The sequence below is a fragment of the Leucoraja erinacea genome, unplaced genomic scaffold (assembly GCF_028641065.1).
Source record: "Leucoraja erinacea ecotype New England unplaced genomic scaffold, Leri_hhj_1 Leri_458S, whole genome shotgun sequence".
NCBI classification, from domain to species: Eukaryota; Metazoa; Chordata; class Chondrichthyes; order Rajiformes; family Rajidae; genus Leucoraja; species Leucoraja erinaceus.
Window position 1 is genome coordinate 56,069 of NW_026576359.1, and position 21,319 is coordinate 77,387.

At 46.5% G+C, this 21,319-nt stretch overlaps 1 pseudogene; it reads left to right on the forward strand.

Moving 5' to 3' along the window:
• The window catches only part of LOC129693882 (NACHT, LRR and PYD domains-containing protein 3-like), a 34,965-nt pseudogene extending 14,841 nt beyond the window's left edge, over window positions 1-20,124 (forward strand).
• The last annotated feature ends 1,195 nt before the right edge of the window (window positions 20,125-21,319 follow it).

Below are 21,319 nucleotides of genomic sequence, written 5' to 3' on the forward strand. Positions count from 1 at the left end.
GGAGATTGTTTGTGTCCTCCTTAGTGAAGATGGATCCAAAGTACCTGTTCAACCTGGTCATTTCCTTGTTCCCCATAATGAATTTATCTTTTTCAATCTTCAAGGGTCCAACTTTGGTCTTAACTATTTTTTTCCTCTTCAAATACCTAAAGAAGCTTTTACAATCCTCCTTTATATTCTTGGCTAGCTTACCCTCGTACCTCATCTTTTTCCCCCGTATTGTCTTTTTGGTTATCTTCTGTTGCTCTTTAAACATTACCCAATCCTCTTGCTTCCCGCTCATCAAATGCTACATTTAACATTTCCTCTTTTATATTTAAACTCTCCCTGACTTCCCTTGTCAGCCACGGTCGCCCCTTACTCACTACCCTTGTTGGCACGTTGCAGATTCCAGGACTACAGGAGAGCAGCGACTGGGTGGAATGGTCGCTGAGAACAAATGTGGGACACAGCAAGGGGGAGGTGGGAGGCACTGAGAACAAATATGGGGAGGGGCAAGGGAAGGTTGCAGAAGACAAAGGTGGGACTCGACAAAGGGCCAACAAGAACAGGGGACCATGGGGAGGTCACGGATAACAAAGGGCAGCCCAGAGGGGATTGCGAGAACAAAGGGGGACACATCGGAGATCCCTGAGAACGAAATGGACCCAGCGGTGGGGGGGGGGGGGGGGGGGGGGGGGGGGGGAGGGGGAGGTTGTCGTTGTTGCAGTGGCAGGCTGGTTCGCCGTAGAGAGCTGCAGATAGAACTGTTCCATTAACGTGGCGACTCTTGTGTATGGCCAAGCTGCGGTCTGCTGTATGCGTTTACAGGGTTATGTGCAAAAGAAAGCATTTCACGGTACATGAGAAAATAAAGTATCATTGAATATTGTGATTGAAGGGCGATCTTATAAAGATGTATAAAATCATGCGGGGAAATAGATATGGTGTATGCACAGGTATTTCTTTCCTCAAAGTAGAATAATCTGAAATGCGGAGGCTTAAGGTGAGGGGGAACCATTTAATAGGAACCTGGGGGTTAACATCTTCACGCAGAGTGGTGGGTTTCTGGAACAAGCCGTCCGGTGTGGCAAGTGAAGCAGGTACAGTAATAACATGTCATAGAGTGATACAGCGTGGAAACAGGCCCTTCTGCCCAAGTTGCCCACACCGGCCAACATGTCCCAGCAGCACTCGTCCCACCTGCCCGCGTTTGGCACATACCCCGCCAAATCTGTCCTATCCATGTACCTGTCTAACTGTTTATTAAACGTTGGGAAAGTCCCTGCTTCAACTACCTCCTCTGGAAGCTTGTTCCATACACCCACCAACCTTTGTGTGAAAAAGTGACCCCTCAGATTCCTATTAAATAATTTCCCCAAAAGACATTTGTACAGTGTGGTTAAGAGATATTAAGGTCAATGTGGATTGATGGGGTATTTTGGTTAGATTGGACCGAAGTGCCTATTTTTTGTTCTGTATCTAATATGACCATTAACTCCCACTTGCCCCAGAATGTCAGCTCTGATTGCTACCGGCTATTCCCAATCAATGATGTTCTCAATATGAAATTGCCGTGGAATCTGCAATTAATGTTTTGTTCAGGTGGGAAATTTACTCAAGCGGGCAAGGTCCTCAAAATACTTTGGCAAGGCACCAAATCAAAGAAAGGTGGCCAGAACACAGGAACAACGACAGAAAAGCAAAGTCGGATTGAGAGCAGAACGTCAATGGAATGTGAAGCCGCCGATGAGAAAAGGGAACAATGTCAGTCCCGAGAGAGAGGAATAGGAGACGTGGTTCACGGCCCTGGAACTGACCCAAGTGGTGAAATCCAGCATGACCAAGATTCACCAAACAAGGAATCATCGAGTCTCATCCAAGGGGCAGGTGAGCGAAATTGGAGTGGAGTGGAGCTGCAGAATGGTGAAGACTGTAGGGACGGGGAAGAGAAAAAAACACAGGGGTTAGAGCGAGGGGAAACAGGAGAGAGCAATAATGGTGGAGGAGTGTTATTCTGACTAGGTTCGTGACCAACAGTATTCTGCAAGGATCAGTTCTGGAACAACAGCAATTTCTAAACATTGTTCATGATTTGGACAAAAACGTAGGTGGTCGAGTTAGTAAGTTTAAAAACAACTGAACTATTTGCAGAATTGTGGATCAAGTGGAAAGCTGTTAAATGATCCTCTAGAATACATCAGTTGTAAATATGGTCTGAGTTCAGACAGACAAAGATTAGTTTGTTTGATCTGAGTAATGAAGGCTGAGTGGAGGCCTAATAGAAGTATAGAATATAAGGGGCACAGATATTGTCAGTCTTGTTCCCAGGGTGGTGATGTCTCTGACTGGAGATAGGAATGTTTAAAGGGGCCAGGTTGGACTAGCTTTGTACACAGACTTTGTTCGGTTCCTGGAAGGTCCTGCATGAGGAGGTAGTGGAAACGCTGTTGAGACTGACACATGAATGGCACAGTCAGGGAGCAGAGGGGTCCAGTCTATGATCAGGTAGATGGGATTAGATCAAATTGGCATGATATTGCTGGTGCAGATATGGGGCATCGAAGGGCCAGTTCCGGTGCTGCACTGTTCTATGTTCTATGTTCTATGTTCCGGATTGTCTTTGTTAATCCAAATCATAAAGTCATAGACTTGTACAGCAAGGAAACAGGCTCCTCGGCCCAAGATGTCCCATCTGTACTGGTCCCACCTGCCTGCATTTGGCCCATACCCTTCTAAACCTTCCGATCCGAGCACCTGTGCAAATATATTTTACATGTCGTGGTATCACCTGCCTCAACTATCTCCTCTGGTAGCTCGTTCCATATGTCAAACACGCTCTGTGTGAAAATGTTCTCTCCCAGATTCCTATTAAATCTTTCTCTTCTCACCTTAAATCTGGTTCTTCATTCCCCTACTCTGGGTCGAAGACACTATCAACTCCCCTCACGAACATATCCACCTCAATAAGATCATCCCTCATCCTCCAACGCTCCAAGTAAAAGGGCCAGCGTGCTCAACCTCTCCATGTAACTCAGGCCCTTGAGTCCTGGCAACATGCTCTTCAATCAACTCTGTACCCATTCCAGTTTGGTAACATATTTGCTATAACAGGGGTGTAGAACTGAACACACTACTCTAACTTTGACCGCGCCAAAGTCTTGTACACCTGTTACATAACTTTCCAACTTGTACACTCAATATTCTGATTGACGTCATTCACTGAGGTCCTGTCCTGCTTTGACTTTCCAAAAGGCAACACCTTGTGCCTATCTGTTTTAAACTCCATTCAACACTTCTCAACCCAGCGGATGAAGATCACTTTGCAACACTTGATAACCATCATACAAATCATGCCTGTGTACTCATCCAAATCTTTGATATACACCATAAACAGCAATGGGGCCAGCAACGATCCATGGGGAACACCACTAGTCACAGACCTGCAGTCTGAGAAACTGTCCATCACCTTCTGCTTCCTTTCATGGTCAATTCTCTATCTTGCCTTTATATTAGTTGCTCAATCAGCTTATTTTGATGCTCCAAACAATCCGCACGCCATATTTTCAAGTGCCCTGCTATAACGTGAAGTCCTTTTATCCGCGTCATTAATGTAGGTTGTAAAATATGGAGACCCAGCACTGGCCTTTGCAGCATCGGTCTAGTTATTGACCCATGTATCCAAGTGAATGGGTTGCCAGGCAAGTGGTCAGTGTTATCCTGGATGGTGTAGGAGCTGCAACATCTCTTAATGTGTCCCTTGTGGTCCATGGGGAAAGGTTTGAATGTGAAGAAGCGAGTGGCTCAGTGCAAGATTTCAATACTGTTAAACCACCAGGCTACAGGATGGAAATGGCTGATTGTTTCGTTTCTGGTTCAATGTTGACATTCCATGCCCCTTACCTCCCATAACCTACCCGCTCCCACCCCCAACACCGGGAGATTGATCGTGATGGATAGTGGTTCACGGTTCACTGGGTAATCTTTTCCTTCTTGTCTTTATCATTGTCTAATCCTACTATTATTATTTGGATTACTGCAGATCAGCAGAATATGGTAACACCTATCCACACCATGGCTGTAGTTGGAAACAGGACTATGGCTCCAGTGATCTCAACAACAAGGACGGACACAGGTGTGTTGCAGAATTCTTCACGATATATATGTTGCCTTGATATCTGGTTTGCACCTAATGCACAGTCCACAGGTCAGAAGGATAGGGGATTAAGAAAGGGACTACGTAAGTTTATTGGCCAATTATTCACATACAAGGGATTTGCCTTGGTGCTCCGCCCACAAGTAAAAACATGACATACAGTGACAGTTACGAATGACTCAGAAAACACTAAACATTAATAATAATAAAACATTAATGATAAAACACCATTGATCAAGCATGTGAACCCACAAAATACCAGATCGAATGGAGGCTACAGATGTTTGGCTGTTGAGTAGAGCAACTACTCATGGATATAAAGTGATTATGTGTCTGGCTGTGGCAGCTTTGACAATCTGGAGTCGCCTTCCAGAGAGAAGTGATTCAAAGAGTTTGTGGCCAGGGTGAGATGGGTCATAGATGAGAGGATGTTAGCATCTGCAGGCAGTAGTTGAAAGGACCGAGGGAGTGATCGTAGAGGCGATGAATCATCCTCATTGAAGATTCAGATGTGCATTAATGCAGTGGCTGGGGAGAGGCTTTCTGGAAAAGTGAAGAGTATAAGATGTGGCATGAAATGTGGTGACTCTTGTGTTCGGACTCTGTGTAGTCTGCGCTGTTGGAGTTATTATGGCCCAAGTTGTGCCTCAGAGTATGACACACGGCATGGAACACGGCTCTTCAGCCCCACCTTGGACACGTCACACAACATAGCCGATCTACTGTAGTCCCACAAGCCTGCATCCCTCTAAATCTATCCAATTCATGTACTGATTTTACCATAAAATCCCTGACCCCACCTGAAACCTATGTCATTTGTTTCTTGATCCTTCTCCTCCTCCTCCTCTGTGCATTCATCTATTTTACTTCGGAGTCAATTGAGGGACTACATGAAGAAGCCTGTTCAGCCGCTCGTGCGTCATTATGACAGACGCATTGGTGCAGGCAACCGGCTAGAGCAGCAGGATCGCCTCCAGCGCGGTAAAGTTTAAACTTCAGGTTTTTCTTACCTGGTTTATTCCTTGAAGGAACCTCTTGTTCCAGAGGCTTCCTGCTGGAGGATTCGCGAGCCCCGACGAGGGAACCAGCTATGGGCTGTGGGGAAACCCCGGTTCTTGTCGCAGGTGTGGATAGCTGGGTTGTCGGGTGTAGCGAAGTCGGTCGCTGACGGGGGGGGGGGGTCAGTGACTTCTAGGTGCTCCGGGTGCCGAGAAGGTTTCCCCCCGATAGGCACATAGACACTGGGTTTCCCGGGGAGGGGACCTCCAGTAGGCTGGGTGCCAGGAGGGCTTTCCCTCCGATATAAATATAGACGCTGGGGTTCCCGGGGAGGGGACCTCCCGTAGACCGGGTGTCGGGAGGATTTTTCCCAATATACATATAGTAGCAATGTTACCAAATTTTGAGATTGTAAAAATCAAGTCTGCAATTTATCCCATCAGATAAAGCATAAAAAGAAGTTTAATTTGACACCTAATTCACTTTCATATCTCAAGTATTTAAAAAGTTATGGCCATTTTCATACTCGGAAATTACCATCTTGTTCCCTATTGATTTTCTATGGACATAACAAAAAAGCTGTGATCGTGGACAGTCAAAAGCCCATAACTTTCTTAAACATTAAGAGAACTGAATGAAATTTTACTTGGATGACCTGAAATTAAAGCATATAATTAGTTAGTTACCCAATTGTAGCTAATTTCAAACTTCAATTACTAGATCTAAATATCTATCCATTTCTTAATAAACGATTAACATTTTTAAATAGCCTAAGTGTCCAATTAATATTCACAAATAATTCACAATAAAACATGATTTTTAAATTCATTTACGTTAATTTATAGGCCAAATGGAAGGAATTTAGTGTACAATTGCTGTAAATTAAAGTCCATTTAAATCAGCTTTCTAGTGGGATCCTGTGAACGCGCTGGTTTAGAACGTTCACATTGCGGTGGATTTGTGCCTTCAAATGCCCAGAAAAATACTGCGGGATATAATGGGGCCAAAATTAGCTACTCGCAACTTTAAACTTTGTATAAAGGGATCTTAAGAAGCCTTTTTAAATGTAAAAATAAACAGCCTACCTTCTGTTGTCCCCTGTATGAGATCCGGACGGTTGCCAGCGGTCACGGGTTTAGAGGTTAATTTTTCAACTACTATAACAATTAGATAAAGCCCTTAAAAGTAATAATAGCTAAAGCGACGGAATCTTCCAGCGATTTTTCGTTAATAATTAACTAGGCTGAACATCCTCGATTTGAACAGCCTAGGGAAAATCGCGTTTTAAACCCGCCCCCCTCTAAACGGCTCCAAAATCGCGCACACGGGCTGGGACAGATTTTCAGCAACGCTTCAGGTACGCTTTGCAACATACCTACATAGAGATGCCGGGTGTCGGGAGGGTTTTGCCTCTGATATAAATATAGTTGCCGGGTGTCGGGATGATTTTCCATACAGAGGCTGGAGTTCCCGGGTAGGGGAATCCACTAGTTTCAGACCGCAGAGGTCCCCAGGAAAGGGGTTAAATGGACCGGAACGGTCAGCCCTGGTGCTGGTAGGGGTTTTCCCTCCGGTAATATAAAAGGGTGCTGGAATTCCTGGGGGAGGAGAAATCCACCAGCTATGCAGTAGATTTTCAAAGTCTACAGAGAGATGTATGCCAGTTGGAAGAATGGACTGAAAGATGGAAGATAGAGTTTAATGCTGATAAGTGTGAGGTGCTACATCTTGGCAGGTCAAATCAAAATAGGACGTACGTGGTAAATGGTAGGGAATTGAAGAATGCAGGTGAACAGAGGGATCTGGGAATAACTGCACAGTTCCCTGAAAGTGGAATCTCATGTAGATAGGGTGGTAAAGAAAGCTTTTGGTGTGCTGGCCTTTATAAATCAGAGCATTGAGTATAGAAGTTGGGATGTAATGTTAAAATTGTACAAGGCATTGGTGAGGCCAATTCTGGAGTATGGGGTAGAATTTTGGTCGCCTAATTATAGGAAGGATGTCAACAAAATAGAGAGAGCACAGAGGAGATTTACTAGAATGTTGCCTGGGTTTCAGCAACTAAGTTACAGAGAAAGGTTCAACAAGTTAGGGCTTTATTCTTTGGAGTGCAGAAGGTTAAGGGGGGACTTGATAGAGGTCTTTAAAATGATGAGAGGGATAGACAGAGTTGACGTGGAAAAGCTTTTCCCACTGAGAGTAGGGAAGATGCAAACAAGGGGACATGACTTGAGAATTAAGGGACAGAAGTTTAGGGGTAACATGAGGGGGAACTTCTTTACTCAGAGAGTGGTGGCTGTGTGGAATGAGTTTCCAGTGAAGGTGGTGGAGGCAGGTTCGTTTTTTATCATTTAAACATAAATTGGATAGTTATATGGACGAGAAAGGAATGGAGGGTTATGGTCTGAGCGCAGGTATATGGGACTAGGGGAGAATACGTGTTCGGCACGGACTAGAAGGGTCGAGATGGCCTGTTTTCGTGCTGTCATTGTTATATGGTTATTATATGGTTATGCGGTGCCCAGACCGCAGAGGTCCCCAAGATATGGGGTAAATCGACCCAAGTGGTCAGTCCTGGTGCCGGGAGGGTTCCCTTCCGGTAAAATTAATAACGTGGAAGTTGACCAGGATGGAGCCTTATTGAGAGGAGGCTCAAGATAGATACACCCTAACATCAGGAGATGTGGCAGTGTTGGGCAGATGGGAAATTCCTTGCCAGCAGCGCCTTGTAACAGGGCTCCATAATGGGAATGACGAATCTATGACAGTGCCAGTCTATTGCTCTAGGCCACGTCAGCAGCGCCTTGTAATAGGGCTGCTTAAATGTATGGCAGCAGGACCTGTAGAAGGGCTGCATGATGTCTCCCTCATGGAGGAGGTGAGCTTACCGGGTCATTTTCTGACCCTGAAGGGTGGGCATGTTGGAGAGGTCATGCCAGCAGCGCCTTGTAATAGGGCTGCTCAATGTCTCCCATATGGAAGAGGAGAACATGCCGGGTCAGTGTAAATCTGATGCCGAGGCTGAGGGTATAGCGTGGAGCATACCTCAATGGATGAAGGGCACATTTCCTGGCAGCAAGGTTGCCATCCAAACACGATGCAGTGAACACCGCTATCAGGGGACGTTAGAGCCACCCGCCAAATCTTCAATTCAGGTAAGACCTATTCTACAGGCAAAACCTGAAGGACGAAGCATAAACTGTTCGAACAATTAGGCCAATGACGAGTAAGGATTCATTGTTTAGGGGAAAACGCACCCCACGGCTTCATCGGTGGGAAGCGGTTCACTGAAGCTGGTAGCAGCATTAAAGCTGACCAGAGTTATTCTACAACTAAGTGACCACGAACAAGTTGGTAAGATTTACAATTGGTTGTGCAATACACAAATGATTGAGACATTGCCATTTACTCAGAGGCATTTTAACCAGGTAAACGGGACATTACTAGTATTCCGAGAAGGTTGGAATTTGGCCAGTAGAGTGTTGAGCCAGGTCCAGTATTTTAGCCAGGTTGCCTCCAAGACCGGCTCGGAGATATGGGGAATGGTCTTTCAAGGCAAGGTCAGAATTATGGCAAGAGTTGTCTTGGGACATGTGAGAATTGTCAGAACCGGGCCAGAGATGTCGTTCAGGACAGACATGAAATTATGGCAGGCGTGGCCTGTTCATTATGAAAGAAGGGTGATCAAACAGATTTCATAGGGCTTCCATGTACGATGATCATCAGAGATATTTGAAGGCATTGCTATGATGTGGCAATTTAACAGTATGATAACAGTAAATCATTCAAAGGACTACTCAGAGTTCAAAAACACTTGTGATGTATTGTCTGGATTATATTTTGACGCTGTATTTGGATAAAATCCAATGTTTCAGTCTCAAGCTACTTGAGAAATTGTTCTCTCCTATCCAGTTAAATTAGGTTGTTATCATATGGTTAGTTGGCCTGTGACTTTGCCCTGGGCAACAGATTGGAGTCATTAGAAACCTGGAACAGCCTTGTTGTTATAAAGCAGTTTCTATTCATTAGACTAACTGGCAATGTAATAGATGTGACGCAGCTGTGCAAGTGGGAGAAGTATGGGAGATTGACGTTGTGTAACACTATTTCACCAGGGGGTTCCAGCTACATTCTTAGCTTTGATCGGACATCATTAGGTAGTTATCCTCCTTGCGCTGGTTAGTGCAACAGGTCACTCACTATATTATTGAGACAGGAGAGGATGATTACATCTGCAAATATATGCATAGTATTTTATGCTATAATTAATTTAAGCAGAGCAGTAGGTGTGTCAGGTCTCAAAATAGCTCAAAACATACCCAGGGACCTTTCGTTGTGTGGGGACACACACATACAACAATAAGTCAAGGTCACCAAGAGCCTTTGAGACTCTGAGCTAACTGCGATTGTTAGTTACAAAATACGTTATAAGAACCTATCTGCTCAGATCTTGGCAGGTGTTAAAACTGAGTTCAGTTATGCAGGAGTAGATACTGATCCGGATCTCACTCCACCAGGGCTGCTATAACAGCAACAGCAAGGGCTAATTACGTTCCGCTGGACCACATCCTAACGGCTGTAGCGTGGTCAAACGAACAAATTTTCAAACATGTTATAATAATTCGTTGCCAGACCAGGGGTATTTCTCAATTTATTTTATGTTGTCTTATAGGTTCCATCCAGATGAGAGATGTGACTATTGTTATTGCTTATTTAACAGCATCAGCATGTTTAAATCTATGTCATGACTATGCATTATTAATGTTTTACCTCATTTGTCAATGGGGCAGTTGTGGTTGTGTAGACTTGTTTCTCTCGGCATGAAATCACAGAGCTTTGAAATCTTCACGTAGTCACTCTCGTGACTCCGAAGTAAAATAGTAAGATTAAACGAGCTTACCAGTTTGAAGTTTGACCTTTATTTTATGAGGAGTTACGATGAGGGATTACGTGCCTTCCGCTCCCAGCCCTCATTAAGTTCTAGTCTTCTTTCATCTTACTATCATACTTCAGTCACAATATTATCTGTGATTTCACACCGCTACTTTGAAGATTGACGCACATGTGGCTGAACGGGCTTCTTCATGTAATCCCTCATCGTAACACCTCATAAAATAAAGATCAAACTTCAGACTGGTAAATTCTCATTTAATCTTGCTATTATATATAACAGATGGTGTATCTGTTCCTCTCCTGATCCTCGTGTATAGGAGGATGGTCACTGAACTTGTGTACACATGACAAAGTATCATTGAAGCCTGGGAGTGATGGTGGTGGATGGGACAGACTTGGTTGAAGGAGAGCAATTGCAAGGTGTTCCATTATCCAAAAGTAAATTGGGTGATTCATGCATGTGGAAGATAATCCTAGGGAGATTAGCTGGCATCACCTACAGTGTTGCCTCAGGTGATAAGTGCACCTGCACCTCTTCATCAGTGCGTTTGTCTACTGTGTTTTTGCTGTGATATGTTCCCTGTCTGAACACCGGCTACGGAGATGATCACACTCCCCCAGCGCCCATCCTCCCCGGGCCACACACTGTCCCATCCCCCTGGGCCCATGCCCCCTGGGTCACACACACTGTCCCACCCCCCTGGGGCCCATCCCCCTGGGTCACACACACTGTCCCATCCCCCTGGGTCACACACACTGTCCCACCCCCCTGGGGCCCATCCCCCTGGGTCACACACACTGTCCCACCCCCCTGGGGCCCATGCTCACACACACTGTCCCATCCCCCTGGGGCCCATCCCCCTGGGGCACACACACTGTCCCATCCCCCTGGGGCCCATCCCCCTGGGTCACACACACTGTCCCATCCCCCTGGGTCACACACACTGTCCCATCTCCCTGGGTCACACACACTGTCCCACCCCCTGGGACCCATGCTCCATGCGTCACACACACTGTTCCATCCCCCTGGGGCCCATGATCCATGCGTCACACACACTGTCCCATCTCCCTGGGGCCCATCCCCCTGGGACCCATCCCCCTGGGTCACACACACTGTCCCACCCCCCTGGGGCCCATGCTCCATGCGTCACACACACTGTCCCATCCCCCTGGGGCCAGACGTTATCCCACCCTGCCCTGCTCTCCCGCTGCCTCGGCCTCCCCGATCCTTCAGACTGATTGTAGAATGCAGCCGTAAGCTGGCAGAGAGGAACGGCAACATAAAGCCTGACAAGTGTGATGGATATTATAGAGGAGGTTTTTTTCGATCGGGAGTTGGTTGAACAAAGTCTAAAGTGAAATATCAAGGTGCTAGGCAGAAAGATTGAGTGTTGGAGATGATGGAAATAAAGAAAGGAATATAGGAGGCAGGAAATGGGAAGAGGTGAAATGGGTGTGAGACAGCGGAGAGAGTGGGAGGAAATAAGGCGGGTGGGTGGTTTGGATAGTTACATTAAATAGGAGTTTACTATTCATGCCATTGGATTGTAGGCTACCCACGCGGAATTTGAGGTGCTGTTCCTCCAGTGAGCATGTGTCCAAGGACAGAGAGGTTGCTATGGGAATGGGAAGAGAGTTATAATGGTTGGCCATTGGCGAGACAAAGCATAGACTCGGCGACTGTTTTGCCGACCACTTATGCTTTTTCCTTGCTAACCATTTTTTCTCCCTTCTCCCCTCCCTTTCCACATATATTAATGCATCTCACTTCACAATTTGCAACGTTTCACACCTGTCTTTTCATATCTGGCCTTTGTCCAATTATCAGCCTATCAACAACTCCCCTCACCTGCATCCACCTTACTTACCAGACTTTGACCTGTCCCTCCTCTTGTCCACACGTCTCCCCACTCACCGCCACCACAATCAGCCTGAAGAAAGGTCCAGATTTGAAACGTCACCTATCCATGTTCTCCAGAGATGATGGTTGGCCCACTGAGTTCCTCCAGCACGTTGTGTTATTCCGATATTTGGTTTTGATCATTCTAATTAGGGGGCAGGAACTGTCAGGATGAAGGTTGCTGTTGCAACGGGAGCCAAGGGGGCCGATTCAGATGGTGTTTAGTTTCTCTCTTTGTGTACACAGATCTAAAGCCTACATTCTCTGAACTCCTGACACAGTGGAGCGAGTACCAATTGTTCCAGCTGACAAAATTCTATCGGGAGAGACTGAAACAGGCGATTGAAGAAAAGGTTGAAATTCTCGGATTCATGATGAGATGGCAGGAATATTTCAGTGAGCAAGAACACGGGGTAAGTGGAAGCAACACGGTGACTTTTGTTTCCTGTCACAGAACTGACGGCATTGAGGGGAAGAGTTAATAGTCAAAACTAATAGTCAAATCTGAAATCTGAGTCGTTCTTCTACAAAAGTCTAGTGGAACAAAAGAATGGCTGGGTGCCAAGTCTGAATGACTGTAATTTATATGGGGCAAGCTTTCCATATTATGGAGGACAAGCTTTTCCCTTTTTCAAATAGGGAAGATTCAAGATGAGGATCCTGCAGTAATTAACATGTGAAGTTTCAAGGGTAATAAAGAAGGGAACTTCTGAAAAAGAGAGCTGACGGTCCATAGATAAGTTCCAACTGTTAAGTTGGATCAGGTTGATTTGGTATCATTTTCCCATAAATCTGAATAGGCATATGAATCTTTCAGTCATGCCATATTCAGGTATGAGTGCAGGCAGATTTACTGAAGGGAAAATGTATAATTGTTCGGCACTTTCCTTGTAGGGGAGCCCGAGATGGCCTGTTTCCGTGCTGTAATTGTTATATGGTTGATGGAACACAATAAAGATTGCCAGGTTTTCTTTTAACAATAAAGACATTAAGATCTGCTCCTGCAGAAATAACTGTGCTTCTTTCAAGGCCACTAAAGAAGCCAAGATTGAAAAAATAGCTGACGCTCCAGAGATAAGTTATAACTTGGTATTGGATGAGCTTGATTTGGACCCAGCTTTTCCTATATTCTGAAAGGATGCAGAATCTTTCAGTCATGCCATATTCAGACTTGGTAGGGGTTTTGAACAAGTTAGGGCTTTATTCTTTGGAGCGCAGAGGGTTAAGGGGGGACTTGATAGAGGTCTTTAAAATGATGAGAGGGATAGACAGAGTTGACGTGGATAAGCTTTTCCCACTGAGAGTAGGGAAGATTCAAACAAGGGGACATGACTTGAGAATTAAGGGACAGAAGTTTAGGGGAAACATGAGGGGGAACTTCTTTACTCAGAGAGTGGTGGCTGTGTGGAATGAGTTTCCAATGAAGGTGGTGGAGGCAGGTTCGTTTTTATCATTTAAAAATAAATTGGATAGTTATATGTACGGGAAAGGAATGGAGGGTTATGGTCTAAGCGCAGGTATATGGGACTAGGGGAGAATACGTGTTTGGCACGGACTAGAAGGGTCGAGATGGCTTGTTTCCATGCTGTAATTGTTATATGGTTATATGGTTTTACTGATAAGAAATATGTATAATTGCGCTAACTTTCCTTTGTTCTGAGAGTGGAGCCCGAGAAGCACTGAGCAACGTTTGTGATCATTGTCGATCTTACCACTCCCGTCTGACGAATCAATTAAAGATTGCCATGGTTTACCTTTAACAATTTTTGTTGCTGTCTGCTTTGGAAGAAACTAACTTTGACACAGTCCGTTCACCTCGCACTGAATAGTGCAATAGATACACTGATCTTAAAAGATATTAAACTGTTCGCTTATAATTCAACCAAATAAAATAAACAAAAGTACATTGGCTAAAATCTACAATGTAAACAACTTCAGTTATTTACGCATCTGTGGGTAGAGAAGCTGAGTTAATGTGCAGTGAAAGGGGGGGGGGGGGTGAGCTGCAGGAAATATACAAGAGAGGAATGTCTTTGATCGGGTAAAACTGGGGTAGGTATAAAAATTAAAATGTTATCTGGTCAATGAGTGACTGCCGGCTCATGACTGCCAGATCATCCCGTACCTGCCTTCTCTCCATACCCCCTGATCCCTTTAGCCACAAGGGCCACATCTAACTCCCTCTCAAATATAGCCAATGAACTGGCCTCAACTACCTTCTGTGGCAGCGAATTCCACAGATTCACCACTCTCTGTGTGAAAAATGTTTTTCTCATCTCGTTCCTAAAAGACTTCCCCCTTATCCTTAAACTGTGACCCCTTGTTCTTGATTTCCCCTACATCAGGGAAAATCTTCCTGCATCTAGCCTGTCAAACCCCTTAAGAATTTTGTAAGTTTTTATAAAATCCCCCCTCAATCTTATAAATTCTAGCGAGTCTGGTCTTCCTTCTCTGCACGCCCTCTATGGCAAGAATATCTTTCCTCAGATTAGGTGACCAAAATTGTACGCTATACTCCAGGTGTGGTCTCGCCAATACCCTGTACAACTGCAGTAGAACCTCCCTGCTCCTATACTCAAATCCTTTTGCTATGAATTCTAACATACCATTCGCTTTCTTCACAGCCTGCTATACCTGCATGCTTACTTTCAATGACTTGTGTACCATGACACCCAGGTCTCGTTGCATCTCCCTGATCGGCCACCATTCAGAAAATAGTCTACTTTCCTGTTTTTGCCACCAAAGTAGATAACCTCACATTTATCCATATTATACTGCATCTGCCATGCATTTACCCACTCACTCGACCTATCCAAGTCACCTTGCAGCCTCCTAGCATCCTCCTCACACCTAACACTGCCCCCCAGCTTCCTGTTATCCGCAAACTTGGAGATGTTCCATAATAGCTTCATAATGCAGAGCAGGAGAAATGCAGGTTGGACTGGACCCGTCCATTCCCAGTGGGATACAGTCCATGTGAGGACAAAAAGGAATTGGATTAATTTCACATCAATTTCAACACAGCCATCATTGGCCTGAATGGCCTGTTCCCGTGCTGTACTCTGCTGTGTTCTCGGACACTGCCAGGTGTGAAGCGAGATTCCCACTGTCAGGACTCTGGGAGTACACAGTTTGTCAGCACAGTGTCATGGGTGTATGAAGAGGCAGATCAATGCCTGTCACTATGCTCACAACTACAGGAATATCCCATCACTGAACAGCTAATTCCCTCCCCATTAGCATCGTCTCAGTCACTTCTCAATATGTTCATTGTTGTTCTTCACAGAGTGTCGCTGAACTGGTGGTAAAGGGAAACCGCAGAGACAGTTCCATACTCTTCCACAGTCTGGTGATGGAGAAGGGTAACCGTGCCCGGCGGGTGATGTGGGAATCCTTTGTGAAAATGCAGAATGAATTACCAAAGCTGAACAAAATACTGAAAGAAATCCAGGAGCTCGGTACGGTAAATCAACACACTGAACTGAATATCACATTGAAACACTGGAGTTAACAATGTTATTCAAGTCTGGTTTAATGAATGCTCGTTGATTTGAACAGGTCCTGATCCACAAGAATACATGAACATCATCAGAGGTTTAACTGAATTACCCTCTCATATGGAAGGTGAGTGTTGAAATGTACAGTTCACACCAATGACTTGTTAGAATTGATGTAATACTGAAACTGTTCAGAGCTTTGCAGAATGGGAAATCAGAAGATTAAAGGCTAAGCAATTGTTAGACTGACACGGGGATTCACTATGGATTGCTTCTTTGTCTGTAGATTCAGGTTTAGCTTAGTTTAGTGTATTGTCACATGTACTGAGGTACGGTGAACAGCTTTTGTTGCGTGTTATCCAGTCAGCAGAAAGACAATACATGATTATAATCGAGCCATTTACAGTATAGATAAACTATGAGGGAATAACGTTTAGTGCAAGGGAAAACGAGGAAAGTCCAATCAAGGATAGTCCGAGCGTAACCAAAGAGGTTGCTAACCAAAGAGTCAGTGAATTGATTTAATTGAAGGATATTGAACTAATTCTTGTAGATTTTAATGTTGAGTTTTGAGTTGAGCCACCTAACATTGTGTCCATTATCTGCCTTTTCCCGTGCAAGATGTTCAACAGAAACACAAGGAGACTCTGCGAGCACAGACTGAAACACTGAGCGTGAACACCATCCTGATGAACGAGAAGGTTAAGGATTTCCAGCTGCTTGATCGATACGCTGAGCTCACAATCATCTCCACTGTTCGAGATCGGACACTGGTGGAACATGAGCTGCTGGCAAGAGGCCGGGACCATGAAGAGTGGAGAGAGGAATGTCTCCGGGGAAAACTGGAAAAAATCAGGACAGATCAATTGTTCCACAGCAGCTTTTCCCGGAGTAAATCCCGATCTGGGAGTTCAGCAACAGTGGCCGGAGTCGCGGGGATCGGAAAAACAACAATGGTGCAAAAGATTGTTCATGACTGGGCCACAGGGAAAATATACCAACAATTCCAGTTTGTCTTCAGTTTCAAATTCCGGGATTTGAACACTATTAACTGCAGAATAAACCTGAGGGAACTGATTCTGGATCAGTATCCTTACTTTGGGAATATGCTGCGGGAGGTCTGGAAGAACCCAGAGGGATTGCTGTTTATATTCGACGGTCTGGATGAATTCAAGGGCAGAATCGATTTTGCTGACAGTCGGAGAGACACAGAACCTAAGCACCAGTGTCCAGATCCCGAGTGGTGGTGTGAAGTGTCTGACATTGTGTACAGTTTAATCCAGCACAAGCTGCTCCCAGGGTGTTCAGTGCTAGTGACCACCCGCCCCACTGCGTTACATTTACTGGAAAAGGCAGAGATCAGTGTCTGGGCTGAAATCCTGGGATTTGTTGGTGAGGAACGGAAGGAATATTTCACCAGGTATTTTGAAGATCAGACGGTGGCAGCAGCTGTTTTCAAACATGTGAAGGAGAACGAGATCCTGTACACCATGAGCTACAACCCCTCCTACTGCTGGATCCTTGTCCTGGCACTGGGCCCCTTCTTCACACAAACACACCGGGACCCGCAGCGAGTTCCCAAGACCATCACACAACTATATTGCTACTTTATTTACAACATCCTGAAAAACCACGGCCGTGAGATTGAGAACCTCCGTGAGGTGTTACTGAGGGTTGGTCAGATGGCCTTCACTGGAGTGGCTGAGAAGAAGAATTGTGTTCACAGATGGAGATTTGATCAAATACAATCTGCAGCCTTCCCAGTTCCTGTCCGGGTTCCTGATGGAACTTTTGGAGAGAGAGGATTCAGCCCGGAGCGTGGTGTACACCTTCCCGCACCTCACCATCCAAGAGTTTGTAGCCGCACTCGCACAATTCCTGACTGTAGATCCCGGGAATATCGTGAAACTCCTGTCTGAAGCCCACAGCACGACAGACGGGCGATTTGAAGTATTTCTCCGTTTTGTCGCTGGTCTCTCCTCCCCACGGACAGCTTGGATCCTGGAGGAGTTTCTGGGTAAATTCCCTCATCAAACAATCTGCCGAGTGATTGACTGGGTGAAGGAGGAGGTTAAACGCCGGGCTGGAAACACAGGGAGTGAAGCTGATAAACGGAGCCTCCTGAACACGCTGCACTACCTGTTTGAGTCTCAGAATCCTGCACTGGCTCAGCAGACACTGGGATCTGTGGAAACACTTTCATTCCGTGGTGGACTGGGACTGACCCCGATTGACTGTGCGGTCCTGTCTCATGCCATCAGGCTCTGTGATACAATCAAACACCTCGATCTGGGGAGCTGCCGCATTCAGTGTGAAGGTCTCCAGCGGCTGGGACCGGCTCTGCACAAGTGTCAGGACTTGAGGTAACTGTCCGTTTGATGCTAACACTGAACTGTAAAATTGTTCCACTATTTTGTTACTAAGTCCAGCAACCCTTCTATGGGGCCGAGCGGCCGTCACTGTGCTCGGGGGGGGGGGGCACCCCTCCTATTTTAACCTCCTCCACCAGTCCCACACCCTCCCCCAGGTCACCAGTGGTTGACTCCGCCCCCCCCCCTCCCCCAGGTCACCAGTGGTTGACTCCGCCCCCCCCCCTCCCCCAGGTCACCAGTGGTTGACTCCGTCCCCCCCCCCCCCAGTTTGACCAGTGGTTGACTCCGTGAATTTTCCCCAGTCACCAGTGGTTGACGTCCCCCACCCCCCACAATAAAAACCATGTAACACAAACCGCCCCCCCACAGCATTCATCACAGTGGTGGACTCCGTCCCACAGGTCACCTGGCCAGTGGTTGACTCCCCCCCATTTTCCCCCGGGGATTCTCCTCCCCCCAACCCTCCCCCAGTCACCAGTGGTTGCCGTTAGCTGGGGGGTCCCCCCTTCAGACAAGGTAAAGTCCAGGTAAGTCCTGAATCGGTGCTTCCCCACCAGAGACCGTGGCTTCAGGTTAGTGTAGGCCACAGGCTGGCGGTCAGAGATTTAAAGTTCCCGCCGCGCCACAGCAGACCACAGGGCCAGCGGTCGAAGCTCCTCTCCAGGGATCCCCGGTGAGGGACCACGCTCCTGATGGTAAGGCCCCACCGCGCCCGCGTTAGAATTAGGCCGCAGGCCTGCGGTCGGAGCTCTTCTTCTCCTGCGTCCTCAACGAGGGATCCCATGCTGCGGACGCTGTGCCAGCTGGAGCTCCACAGACTGCGGCATCAGGCTGCCGCGGGCAAGCGAACAGAGCACTCCCCTCTGGCGACCCCCGGCGAGGGCTTGCCCGCTCCACGCCGAGAGTCCCCGCTGCTAAAGCCCCGGGCGCGTCCCCGGGAAAGGCCGCACCGATCCTCGATGTTAGGCCACGGTGGAGGCGACATGCTAAAAGTTGCCTCTCCGTGGAGGAGGTGACAAAACGATTTTCTCCTTAAACCCCCCCCCCCACACACAAGACACACAGAGAGACGTTAAAAACATACATTTAAGCACACTAAAAAAACGAAAAAGTAGAAAAAAACTGAGATGCTACTGGTGTTGTTCAATAATGTGCTGAGATGTTTCCATAAATATCCGTTTGGGAGAGGTTGTCTATCTCAGCCTCGCCGGGGTTTGTATCCGTTTGTTTCTTACTCTGTCTGTTTGTGTTTAGACTGGGAGGCAACGACCTGGGAGATTCTGGAGTGAAACTGGTGTCTGCGGCTCTGAGGAACCCGGACTGTAAAATACAGAGACTGAGGTAAGCCCCAGACTGTAAGAGATTGTGTTTACACTCACTGGGTGTCTGACACTGAACATTAATATGATCAGTAATTGTGTCACTGATAAACACTGGGGATTTGCACCGTCTCCTGTCTCTCTGTGTCCCTCACCCTCACTCTCTCTCATCTCCAGGCTGTACAGTGTCGGTCTCACAGATTCTGGAGCCGAGGATCTCGTCTCCGCTCTCAGTACAAACCACACACTGACGGAGCTGGACCTGAGTGATAATAAACTGGGAGATTCCGGAGTGAAACTGGTGTCTGCGGCTCTGAGGAACCCGGACTGTAAAATACAGAGACTGTGGTAAGTCCCAGACTGTGAGAGATTGTGTTTACACTCACTGGGTGTCTGACACTGAACATTAATATGATCAGTAATTGTGTCACTGATAAACACTGGGGATTTGCACCGTCTCCTGTCTCTCTGTGTCCCTCACCCTCACTCTCTCTCATCTCCAGGCTGAACAGTGTCGGTCTCACAGATTCTGGAGCCGAGGATCTCGCCTCCGCTCTCAGTACAAACCACTCACTGACGGAGCTGATCCTGGTAGACAACTCCCTCACAGACCGATCTGTTCCCACTCTTCGCCACCTCATACTGAACCATCCGAGTGTGAAGCAGATCATGTGAGTGTTTGTGTTAATGTTTAATGTGATCAAATATCAGGGGATCCATCCATCCATCGGGCTTCTTTCTCCTGTGATATTGTTCTGTAAATGTTGATGAAGTATTAACCCCAGTCCGTTATTGACAATGTTGTTTCATCTGTTTATTTCCTCTTTATTCCTCGACTTGTTTCAGGCTGGAGGGGAATAAGTTCAGTCCGGGGAGAAGGAACTGAGGTCACTGCAGGAACCCAGACCCGGACTGAGTGTGGACGTGTGAACATCTCAGGGTGTAAACGTCACCGCCCTGGGGACTGGAATATTGTTGGCCGATTCCCCACCCTCCCCTTTAAACGGCCGCCCTCCCCTTCTTTCCTGGTCCGAGAACACTAATGCAATTATCAAGAAAGCACATCAGCGCCTCTACTTCCTGTGAAGATTACGGAGAGTCGGTATGTCAAGGAGGACTCTCTCTAATTTCTACAGGTGCACAGTGGAGAGCATGCTGACCGGTTGCATTGTTGCTTGGTTCGGCAATTTGAGCGCCCTGGAGAGGAAGAGACTACAAAAAGTAGTAAACACTGCCCAGTCCATCATCGGCTCTGACCTTCCTTCCATCGAGGCGATTTATCGAAGTCGCTGCCTCAAAAAGGCTGGCAATATCATCAAAGACCCACAACATCCTGGCCACACACTCATCTCCCTGCCACCTTCAGGTAGAAGATACAGGAGCCTGAAGACTGCAACGACCAGGTTCAGGAATAGCTACTTCCCCACAGCCATCAGGCTATTAAATCTGGCTCGGACAAAACTCAGAACATTAATAACCCATTATTTGTTATTTGCACTTTATCAGTTTATTTATTCATGTGTTTTGTAGTCAATGCCTATTATGTTCTGTTGTGCTGAAGCAAAGCAAGAATTTCATTGTCCTGTCAGGGACACGTGACAATAAAATTGAAATTGAACTAAACCCCGACACTGCCCGGGCCGGCCGGACAGTGACGTCAAAGGCAACCCTGCATGTTGTCACATGACCCGGGTAAGTGGTGCTGCTGCTGATGCCGGATATCTGGTGCTGCCTGTTTGCCTGCCCTCCAGTAGGGAACGGGGGAATTGCAGCGGGGGGGACCTGCAGGATCCCGGATGTGACTTTATCATCAGCGGTCCCCGCTCTTGCTGCGGGTTGATGGCGACAACTGTATCCATTTGGCGGAGAAGATTAAACATGATTCTGGTGGATTCCAGACCAGGGCATCGGAGATGTCCTCAATCTTCAGGGAAAGGGGGTGAATCATTGAGATGCTTTTGAGTTGTGTCAGTGTATTGCACCACATCCTAAATATAATGGCGTGTTTGAGAAACTCACCACCACTGTACGGGATATTCTTTGTGACTGCGCTGTAATTATAGAGAGAAGTGTAGATTGGTTACTTCTTACTAACCAATTGTAGTGCTTGTTAGTAGAAGCTCCGCCTACTATGTGCTTTATATTATCAGAAGTCTGCTTAAGTAATTAGCAAAGATACTAGAGTGGAGCAAGATAGACCACTC